Here is a 12,201-nt window from a genome sequence, read left to right as displayed (position 1 = left end):
TTTTATTTTATGTTTAGGACTTATTAATCAAGGTTTGTAATACATTTATGTTTACTCAATCATGTTGATGGTCAATAATTGCAATTATATTCCCATCTAAAGAAGAAAGTAAACACTTAAAAATTTTCTGTTTACAGGGAAAATTAAATTTTTGTTCAGGGGAATAAATCTGAAAAGATTTGCAAGCCACTACACTGAATTAGGTAAAATGTAATTGAGATAAATTAACTATGTCTAAATAAATGAAAGAATATAAAAGATTAATGGATTGTGAAACTAAATATTATAGAGACACCATTTGATTTGTGGAGCAATCAATCTATGAATTCAAAGCAAGCCCCATAAGAATTTCAGCAGTTTAATAAAAATGTTGATTTCTAAAATTTATGCGAAAAGGCAAAGGCTCAAGATTATTTGAAAAAATCTTGAAGAAGAACAAAGTTGAAGAACTTATACTACCAGATGCCAAGACTTTTTTCCAAGTTAATTACAGTAATTAAGAGAGTATGCTACTACATAAGAAAAGACAATGGGTAAATGAAGCATAATAGAGTTAAAAAATAGATCTACTTGATTTATGACAAATGTGCTCTCACAGGAGAACAGGGAAATCATAGTTTTACATATATGTTTCAATAGTTTTCTTGGGGAACAGGTGGCATTTGATTACATGGATAAGGTCTTTAGTGATGACTTCTGAGATTTTGGTGCACCCATCACCTGGGCAGTATACACTGTACCCAATGTGTAGTCATTTATCCCTCACCCACTCCCATCCTTCCCCCAGTCCTCAAAGTCCATTATATCATTCATATATATATATATATATATATATATATATATATATATATATATGTATACACGCACACACACACACACATAAATATATGCCACATTTTCTTTATGCACTTGTTGACTGATGGGTATTTGGACTGGTTTAATATTTTTGCAATTGTGAGTTGTGCTGTTATGCACATGCATATGCAAGTGTCTTTTTTGTGTAATGGCTTTTCCTCTGGGTAGATACCCAGGAGTGGGATTGCTGGATCAAATGGTAGACCTACTTTTAGTTCTTTAAGGAATCTTTACACTGTTTTCCATAGTGGTTGTACTAGTTTATATTCTCATCAACAGTGTAAAAGCGTTCCCTTTTCATCATATTCATGCCAGCATCTATTTTTTCTTGATTTTTAAATTATGGACACTCTTGCAAGGGTAATGTGGTATCACATTGCAGTTTTAATTTGCGTTTCCCTGATAATTAGTGAGGTTGAGCATTTTTTCATATGTTTGCTGCCAATTTGTATATCTTCTTTTTAGAATTGCCCATTCATGTCCTTAGCCCACTTTTTGATGGGATTTATTTTTTTTGTCCGGCTGATTAGTTTGAGTTCCTTGTAGATTTTGGATATTAGTCCTTTGTCAGATGCATAATTTGTAAAGATTTTCTTCAACTCTGTGGTTGTCTGCGTCTTCTGCTAATCATTTCCTTTGCTGTGCAGAAGCTTTGTAGTTTAATTAAGTCCCATCTATTTATCTTAGTTTTTGTTGTATTTACTTTTGGGTTCCTGGTCATGAAGTCTTTGCCTAAGCCAATGTCTAGAAGGGGTTTTCTAATACCTTCTAGAATTTCTATGGTTTCAGGTCTTAGATTTAAGTCTTTGATTCATCTTGGGTTGCTTTTTATACATATATGGTAAAAGACAAGGATCCAGTTTCATTCTTCTATGTGTGGCTTGCCAATTATTACAGACCATTTATTAAATACGATGTCTTTTCCCCACTTTATGTTTTTGTTTGCTTTGTTGAAGATTAGTTGGCTGTAAATATTTGGCCTTATTTCTGTGTTCTCTATTCTGTCCCATTGGTCTATGTGCCCATTTTTATATAAGTGTAGTGCTGTTTTAGTGACTATAGCCCTGTATCATTGTTTGAAGTCAGGTAATGTAATGCTTCCAGATTTGTTCATTTTGCTCAGTCTCACTTTGGTTAGTGAGCTCTTTTTTTGGTTCCATATGAATTTCAGACATTTTTTTTTAGTCCTGTGAAGAATGATGATGATATTGTGATGGGAATTGCATTGAATTTGTAGATCGCTTTTGGCAGTATGGTCATTTCACAATATTGATACTATACATCCATGAGCATGGGATGTGTTTCCATTTGTGTTGTCTATGATTTCTTTCAGCAGTGTTTTGTAGTTTTCCTTGTAGAATTCTTTCACCTCCTTGGTTAGATATATATACATATACATATGTATATATAGCAGCTATTGTAAAAAGGGATTGAGTTCTTATTTGAGCCCCACCTTCATTGCTGTTGGTGTATAGCAGTGCTACTGACTTGTGTACATTAATTTTGTATCCTGAAACTTTACTGAATTTATCAGTTCTATGATTTTTTTTGGATTAGTCTGTAGGGTTTTCCAGGTATATGATCATATTGTTGGTGAACAGTGACAGTTTAACTTTCTCTTTACTAATTTGGATGCCCTTTATTTATTTCTCTTCTCTGATTGCTCTGGCTAAGACTTCCACTACTATGCTGAATACAAGTTGTGAAAGTGGGCATCCTTGTCTTGCTCCAGTTCTCATGGGGAATGCTTTCAGCATTTCCCCATTCAGCATAGTACTGGCTGTGGGATTGTAATAGATGGCTTTTATGATCTTAAGGTATGTCTTTTCTATGCCAATTTTGCTGAGAATTTTAATCATAAAGAGGTGCTGGATTTTGCCAAATGCTTTTTCTGTGTCTAGTGAAATGATCATGCAATTTTTGTTTTTAATTCTATTTATGTGGTGTATCACATTTATTGACTTGCATATGCTAAACCATCCTTACATCCCTGGTATAAAACCTATTTGATTATGGTAGATTATCTTTTTGATATGCTGTTTGATTTTGCTAGCTAGTATTTTGTTGAGGATTTTTGCATCTGTGTTCATCAGTGATATTGGTCTTTAGTTTTTGTTGTTGTTGTTGTTGTATCTTTTCCTGGTTTGGGTATTATGGTACTAGTGGCTTCATAGAACGATTTAGGAAGAATTCCCTCTTTCTCTATCTTGTGGAGTAGTGTTAATAGGATTGGTACCAATTCTTTGAATGTCTGCTAGGATTCAGCTATGAATCCATCTGGTCGTGGACTTTTTATTTTGGTTGGTAATTTTTTTTTTAAATTACAATTTCAGTCTTGTTATTAGTCTGCTCAGAGTTTCTATTTCTTTCTGGTTTAATCTAGGAGAGTTGCATATTTCCAGGAATTTTCCCATCTCCCCTAGGTTTTCTAGTTTGTACACAAAAAGCTGTTCATAGTAACCTTGAATAATATTATTCTCTGTTATTCTTTGAAATCTCTCCCATTCTGTTTCTATTTGAGCTTATTTGGATCTTCTCTCTTTTCTTGGTTAATATTGCTAATGGTCTATCAGTCTTATTTATCTTTTCAGAGAACCAGCTTTTTGTTTCATTTATCTTTTGTGGGTTTTTTTTTTTTTTTAATACATTTGGTTCTGCTCTGATCTTTTTTGTTTCTTTTCTTCTGCAGCATTTGGGTCTGGTCTGTTCTTGTTTCTCTAGTTCCTGGAGGTGTGACCTGACTGTCTGTTTGTGCTCTTTCAGACTTTTTGATGTAGACATTTAATACCATGAACTTTCCTTTTAGCATCACTTTTGCTGTATCCCAGAGGCTTTGATAGGTTGTGTTACTATTATTGTACCATTCAAATAATTTTTAAGTTTCCATTTTGATTTCATTGTTGACCCAGCAATCATTCAGGAGCAGATTATTTAATTTCCATATATTTGCAGGGTTTTGAGGGTTCCTTTGGCTCAAATTGGATAAAGTTGATATCCAATTTTATTCCACTGTGGTCTGAGAAAGTGCCCGATATAATTTCAATTTTCTTAAATTTGTTGAGACTTGTTTTGTGGACTATCTTATGGTCTACCTTGGAGAATGCTCCATGTGCTTATTAATAGAATGTATATTCTGCAGTTGTTGTGTAGAATGTTTTGTAAATATCTGTTAAGTTCATTTGTTCCCAGGGTATAGTTTAAGTTCACTGTTTCTTTGCTGACTTTCTGTCTATATGACTTATCCGGTGCTGTCTGTGGAGTATTGATGTCCCCCACTATTATTGTGTTGCTGTCTATCTCATTTCTTAGGTTTAGTAGTTATTATTTTATAAATTTGAAAGCTCCAGTGTTAGATGCATATATATTTAGGAATGTAATATTTTTCTGTTGGACTAGTCCTTTTATCGTAATATAATGTCCCTGTATGTCTTTTTAAACTGTTGTCACTTTAAAGTTTGTTTTGTCTGATACAAGAATAGCTACTCCTGTTCACTTTTGGTGACCATTTGCATAGAATATCTCTTTTCACCTCTTTACCTTAAGTTTATGTGAGTCCTTATGTGTTAGGTGAATCTCTTGAAGACAGCAGAGACTTGGTGGGTAAATTGTTATCCATTCTGCCATCTGTATCTTTTATGTGGAGAATTCAGGCTATTTACATTCAACATTAGTATTGAGATCTTAGGTGCTATTCTATTCATCATGCTAGTTGTTGCCTGAGTATCTTGCTTTTTAGACAAATTTTTATCATTATTTTATAGGTCCTGTTAGATTTATGCTTTCAGGAGGCTCTATTTTGGTGTACTTTGAGGTTTTGTTTCAAAATTTAGTGCTTCTTTGGACAGATCTTATAGTGCTGGCTTGGTAGTGACAAATTCAGCATTTGTTTGTCTGAAAAAGACTATATCTTTTCTTCATTTATAAAGCTTAGTTTTGCTAGATACAAAATTCTTGGTTGATAAGTGTTTTGTTTAAGGAGACTAAAGATAGGACCCCACTCCCTTCTAGCTTGTAGGGTTTCTGCTGAGAAATCTGCTGTTAAACTGATAGGGTTTCCTTTACAGGTTACCTGACGCTTTTGCCTCACAGCTTTTAATATTCTTTCCTTTGTGTTGACTTTAGATAACCTGATGACTATGTGCCTAGGCAATTATCTTTTTGCAATGAATTTTCTGGGTGTTCTATGAGCTTTTGTATTTGCAAGTCTGGATCTGTAGTAGGGCTAGAAAAGTTTTCCTTGCTTATTCCCTGAAATATGTTTTCCAAACTTAGATTTAGCTTCTTCTAATTATTCTTAGGTTTGGTTGTTTAACATTATCCCACACTTCTTGGAGGCTTGGTAATTTATTTTCTAACTTTTTTTCCTTTGTCTTTGCTAGATTGGGTTAATGCGAAAGCCTTGCCTTTGAGCTCTGAAGTTCTTTCTTCTACTTGTTTGATTTTATTGCTGAAACTTTCCAGTGTATTTTGCATTTCACTAAGTGTGTCCTTTATTTTCAGAAATCGTGATTGTTTTTAAATTTATGCTATTTCTCTGGGGATTTTTCTGTCCATAACCAGTAACATTTAAAAAATTTCTTTAAGTTGGACTTCACCTTTCTCTGATGCCTCCTTGAATAGCCTAATAATCGACTTTCTGAATTCCTTTCTGGCAATGCAGAGATTTCTTGTTGGTTTGGATCCATTGCTGGTGAGCTAGTGTGACCTTTTGGGGGTGATGAAGAACCTTGTTTTTTCATATTACCAGAATTGTTTGTCTGGTTCTTTCTCATTTGGGTAGACGATGTCAGAGGGAAGATCTGGGGCTTAAGGTCTGCTGTTCAGATTCTTTTGTTTCATGGGGTGCTCCCTTGATGTGGTGCTCTCCCCTTTCCTCTAGGGATAGAGCTTCCTAAGAGCCTGACTACAGTGATTGTTATTTCTCTTTGGGTCTGGCCACCCAACAGAGCTACCAGGCTCTGGGCTGGTACTGGGGAGTGTCTGCAAAGAGTCCCGTGATAGGAAGTGTCTTCAGGTTGCTCAGCCATGGTTACTAGGAACTACTCCAGTGGAGGTAGCAGAGGAGTTATCAGGGGAGTTAAGGTCTCTCTGTGTGGGACCTTGGTGGTTGATTTGTTTAGTGCACTACTTTTCTTGAATGCTGGTTGTGCTGACAGTAAAGTTGTCACATGGAGAGACTCAGGACCTCTGGTTAGCTCTAACTATTACAGGTGGTGAAATTAGCTGTTGTTTTCTCCTTTCTTGTGGCCATGTTGTTCTTTTATGAGTTGGTCTTGGTTAGCCTCCAGCTAGAGGTGATGCTTTTTTTTTTTTTTGAGACAGAGTTTCGCTCTCGTTACCCAGGCTGGAGTGCAATGGCGCGATCTTGGCTCACCGCAACCTCCACATTCTGGGTTCAGGCAATTCTCCTGCCTCAGCCTCCTGAGTAGCTGGGATTACAGGCATGCACCACCATGCCCAGCTAATTTTTTGTATTAGTAGAGACGGGGTTTCACCATGTTGACCAGGATGGTCTCGATCTCTTGACCTCGTGATCCACCCGCCTCGGCCTCCCAAAGTGCTGGGATTACAGGCTTGAGCCACCACGCCCGGCCGAGGTGATGCTTTTAAAAGAGCATCAGCTGTGGTAGTATAGAGCGAATACAACCATCCTCTAGGATCACCTGGAGGAGTACTCAGCTTTCTTAGGTTGAGGGCTGGGCCATTAGAGCTCCCAGGTGATTATGTCTTTTGTCTTTGGCTACCAGGGCGGGTAGAAAAAGACCATCAGGAGGGGTCAGGGTTAGGCATGTCTGAGCTCGGACTCTCTTTGGGCAGGGCTTGCAGTGGCTGCTGTGGGGTATGGGGGTGTGGTTCTCAGGCCAATGGAGTTATGTTCCCAGGGAAATTATGGCTGTCTCTGCTGTGTCATACAGGTTGCCAGGGTAGTGGGAGAAAGCCAGCAATGATAAGCCTCAATCAGCTCTCATGCAGCCAGAAAGGTGAGTCTCACTCCCACTGTACCCCAACAATAGCACCAAGTTTATTTATTTCCAGGCAGCTAGTGAGCAGGGCTGAGAACTTGTCCCAGGCTACAAGCCTCCCTGCTGAGAAAGCGAGCAGGGCTTTCAGGCTTCACCCCTCCCTGCCTGCTGAGGCTTCTGTGGTTGTACCTGTACTTCCCTTTTTCCCTCCCCCAACTCCGGATTCTGTTCAGGAAAATGCACATTCGGTTGAAATTGTTACAAAGTTCAGCTGGAAGTTTCTTTTCCCAGTGATTTTTCCACAATTCCACTGGCAGCCCTCCCCAAGGCCCCCTGAGAAATAAAGAAATGGCTTCGCTGGTATTCCGTGGGGGCCAGGAGTCCCTACAGGGCTCTTCCTGTGCTGCTTCTACTTTTATATTTCGCTAAGGTCTCTAAATTCGTTTCGGCTCCAGGTATTGTTAAATTCTTCTCCCGTGATCTGAATTTTCAAGTTCCCCAGTGAGAATGTGTGTTTGGAAACAGACATTTCCCCTCTCACTTTGGACACCCACAATTTTTCAGCTGTTTCATGGCGTATGCAGGGGCAAGCCACTTCTTTCCAATGTTTTGTGAATTCTTTCAGTTTTCCTGATATGTTCCTGCAGTAGTTCTTGGAGCAAAAGTTTATGATGTGAATCTCCACGTGCCGTTCTGTCCATTTCAGTGGGAGTTACAAGTTAGTTCTGACTACTCTTTGCCATTTTATTTGCAGTGTGATAAAGGATAGTTTTTTAAGTGAAACGTTTTTGGTCAACTGAATAGATATGTGGAGGAAATAAAGAATATTGTTTTGTACCTCACATGACATGTAAAAATCAATAAATCACAATGTAAGATGCTTAATATATAATATAATATAATATATATAATATATAATATAATACAGAAGAATATATTCATGGGACTTGGTTTAGGCAAAGTCCTAAAAGGTATGAAAAGGTACTAACCACAGAATTTCTTACTTTAAGATTACTAACTGAACTATACAAATGAAGAACTTTTGTTCATGAAAAGATAGCATTGAGAGTGGAGTTTCAATCTGCAAGAATTTATTTACTGTAGAAATATATAATAAGTCAAGAAAAAGTTTTTTTACAGAATAAACATATGACATTAGGACAGAATTTTATGGGGGAAGTGGAATGTAGAAAATGTACAAAAATAAGATGGAATGGTTTAAAATTTCAACTGTTAATTAAAGTTTGTTCAGGGACATTAAAATTGATGATGATGAGTATTAAATCACTATAGCATTTAGATTCCATGGGATACTTTCAAAACAGTAATGTCTTTGTTTTTATTATTAAAAATTATAGTGATTTTGTATGATGTTAATTTATCTAAGCTGGAATTAAGTGTCCTGGAATTTTCTTCTGTATATGCTTCTGAGTTAGGGTTGACAATATAGACATTTGTGAGATTATGGAAGAGAAGTGAAATAGCAGTTCTGATGCTCAGGAAGTTGGTATCGAGTCCCAGGCTTCACTGTAATTCACATGTGGAGTGCTGACAGCTAAAAGCAAGACATGCTTGACAACTGAGACCACAATGGGGGTGGGTCCCTTACACAGCTCAGTGTATGCCAACAGGAATGATGGGAAAGGAAGTAGATATCTACTCCTACTCCTCACAGCCCACACCACCACATCAACCCTGACTTCAGAATCAGTCCCTGTGCTTGTGCTTGATGTGGCTACGAAATCACTGAGATGGTGGAGTTCTTCTGCAAGCCACTACCATGAGGAAGAAGCCTTAAGTCTGGTTGGAAAATAGTGGTGGTTACATTTTTAGTTTTTTAAAAATCATACCCACAACATTGGGTCATATTCTCTTACATTGTATCAAGTCAGACTTTAACAATGGTATATTCTTCTATTTAATAATTTCATTGGATAGCCATATATAATTTTGCAGCTATTAAAATTAAACACGGTTTTGTTTTTTAATTTTTTTTGTTTTTAGAATTTTTTGGTATTTGAATTGTATTCTGAAATTCTGTTATTCTAATGGTAAGTTTCACATATTGAATATTCTGTGCTGAGGCAATTGATTTGAGAGATTATTGAGTGTAATTATTGAGAGATAATATTGAGTTCTATTACGTGTGCCTCCTCATATCCACTCAAATTTTAGTGGGCTAGTCCATTATTTTCTCTGTATTGTGCCAGTACTTTGTTATCACTAATATATTTAAATATGAATATTCCAGTTTTAATCTACTGAGTGACTAATGTCTCTCTCTCTCTCTCTCTCTCTCTCTCTCTCTCTCTCTCTTTTAACCTATTGATTGTTTTCACCTATTTATTGTTAACAAAATTCTGGAAGGAAAGGCATTACTGCATTTTGGAATGCATTTGGACTTTGGCACCCAAAATATCTGGATTAAATATTAGTTGCGGTTCTTATATGCTATGTGACAAACAAAAATCGTAGTTTACTCATCTGTAAAATGAGGACAATGGCTGCCTCACAGGGTGTCATTATTTTACACAAGATAATGGCCATGGAGTGCCAGCACACAGAAAGCATACAGTAATCAGCAAGCTGTTACCAACTTATTTAAACATTTATCTTGTTTTGACAATACGCTCCCATCGACTGTTATTTCCAAAATTTCAAAAGCTATGTCGAGTGTAGGATTGCATAATGATTTGTAAGAATTCTAACATTCTCTCCTCTCTATCCCCCAAACAGTGTTGTGTCTTTGTGGAACTTGCACGAACATGTATTTGTTTGGATTTCCTCATTTAAAAAGAGCAGCTAGTTTGGAAGGGAAAATTGATTAGTGTGCCACATTTTGAGGACTAATGGTTTTATCTTCTATGACTTGTCTTTATTACGGAAAGGAAGCTTGTCTGCATAACAATGTCTCTTAGGAAAAAAAAAAAGAAAACTCAGTGGAGGCAGAATTTATGAGTTTGACCGTCACGTGGAAGTGCTGTCTTTCCTTCTCTCCAGGGCTGCTGCTGAATAGTCCATGGGCAGGTTAGCACCTGGTGCTTAGGGCAATCCTGCTCACCTTTCCTTTAGCTTTTGACTGGCTATACTTTTATTGTCTACCCCCTTTTTCCCCAGTAGCACGAACCATGAGGGAAGATCTCTCTCCTGTGGTATTATTTCAAGTCACTCCAAGAGAGTCTTTGAAAATAACATCTCCTTTGAGTAAGGTACCCAAAGTGGCTTTTCCCAGTTTTCAGTGTTATTCCTTTAGATGCAGTGATATGCTTATTCTGGTTATTCTGTGAGGAACCCCTGGACTGTGCTTGCTTTAGAATTTTGTTTTCGATTCTCGAGTCAGGAAACCAGGCTGTCGAGTCCCTATAGCGGTGCATTTACTATTGCTGCAGCTTCTGTCATTGCTTTTTGTTGCAAGAGTTGAATATTTATAAAGATGTCTATAACACACCAGCTCTCACCTTCCCAGCCCTCCCCTAATGTATATACACCTTTTAGTGTTGGTTTTCTCACATTTGGAAAAAGTAAGTAATTTTTCTTACTTTAGTCTGCATTTTTTTTTTTTTTTAAGATACAGGGTCTTGTTTTGTTGTCCAGGCTGGAGTGCAATGGCACCATCATGGCTCACTGCAGCCTCAACCTCCTGGGCTCAAGCGATCCTCCCATCTCAGCCTCCCAAGCAGCAGGCACCAGCATACCCTGCTATTTTTCTTTCTTTCTCTTTTTTTAGAGACAGGGTCTCACCACGTTGCCCAGGTTGGTCTCAAACTTCTGGCCTCAAGAGATCTTCCCACCTTGGCCTCCCAAACTGCTGGGATGACAGATGCATGATGCATGTCACCACACAAGGCTTTATCAGTATCTTTAATAGTACATTTTCTCTTATTTTAAGAGTTACTCAACTCTTTTTAAAGACACACACACATTGTGCTGTCTTTCTCTGTAGTAGTATGCCCTTAATCCTTCGTTAATCATAGTCAAGAGCTCAATAACTGCATGGAGTGGTTGCTTTGGCCTTACTGAAGCCCCTTTCAAAGTTTTTGTAGTTTTTCAATTACTGTCTGTTCAGATTCACTGGTGGCTGAGGCCTTTGTGTTAGTATTGCTGGGCTTATTTGGAGGAATATTTTATTCAGGAGGAAACAAGATTGGAAAAAAATCTTGAAAACAGCTACCTTTTCTATTTTTGGAGCTATTCGACATTTTTATTTGTCTGTACTTCTGCTTTTGTTCCTACTGTGAATCAAGATCTTTGGAATTAGATGTTTGTCATACTCAGTGCTGACAATTTCTTCCCATTTAAAATTTTTCTTATAGTGTATAATATTTACATAATGGAATAATGAATTTCTAAACTCTTTGGAGTAAATGAAGCAGAATAGAATGGCTGAAAGAAAAAATCATGGTCAAGAGGTATGAGGCTTAAAACAATCCTGAGAATTTGTCTAAACAGTTTTAGACAAATTCTTTTCCTATGTAATGCATTTTTTTCTTAGTTATCCAGTTTTCCCCCAATATATTTTATCATTCTTATTTAAGTCTAGCAAATGTTTTACTTTGCTCTGCAAATCAAGTAACAAATTCTTACGGGCACTGAAGTCTCTCTATAGTTCCTTTCTGCTGTCTACTTTCACAATTTTGGACATTTCCCTTCTGAAATACTTTCTTTTTTTTATAGCTCCGATTACTTTGGTTTCTGTCTTTCCTAGGACAATCTCCATTGAAATACCATTTTCTCACTGAGATCTCTTTTATAAATCCTTTTCCCTTTCTATGAATTACTGTTCAAAGAAAATTGAATTTGATCATATCATTCCCAAGATTTAATCCATTCAGTGCTCCACACCATCTAGCAGAGCATCTGCAATGGTGTGACCTGAGTGGGTACAGATATGACAAGCTATCAATTCCCTCATTCACTGGTGTGTGTGTGTGTGTGTGTGTGTGTGTGTGTGTGTGTGTGTATTCATTGAGTAAGGCATGGGGTAGCTAGCCTTCTGGGCCAGACATTCCTTGGTGGGAGATGGCTAGTTTATTTAGCACTGAATGCCTATAAATGTTGGCATTCTCCAGCCAGTGTCTGTAATCCCAGTACTTTGGGAGGCTGAGGTGGGAGAATCACTTGGGCTTAGGAGTTCGAGGCTGCAGTGAGCTATGATTGTGCCACTGCACTCCAGCATGGGTGACAGAGAGAGACCCTGTCTCTAAAAGAATAAAATTTAAAAAGAGGCATTCTCTATGAATGCCAAGTATGAAATAGGTTGAAAAATCACTAGTGTAAACAGAATCCAAGGTCCCTCAAGGACTGATCCACCATTCATTTTGTGAACTGAACATACCCAGCAACTTATGACTTCCCAATTGATCCAGATTTTCCACAGATATTC

General features: G+C 37.3%; 1 protein-coding gene across 1 annotated transcript in view; it reads right to left on the bottom strand.

Moving 5' to 3' along the window:
- Positions 1 to 12,201, bottom strand: part of NKAIN3 (sodium/potassium transporting ATPase interacting 3) — a 621,971-nt gene that overhangs the window by 2,029 nt on the left and 607,741 nt on the right. The gene's annotated exons all lie outside the window — the stretch shown is intronic.

This window comes from Aotus nancymaae, unplaced genomic scaffold, assembly GCF_030222135.1.
Source record: "Aotus nancymaae isolate 86718 unplaced genomic scaffold, 86718_ANA_hifiasm-v0.15.2.pri h1tg000036l, whole genome shotgun sequence".
Classification (NCBI taxonomy): Eukaryota; Metazoa; Chordata; class Mammalia; order Primates; family Aotidae; genus Aotus; species Aotus nancymaae.
The sequence above is the reverse complement of the archived record's forward strand: the minus strand, read 5'-3'. Positions and strand labels throughout refer to the sequence as shown.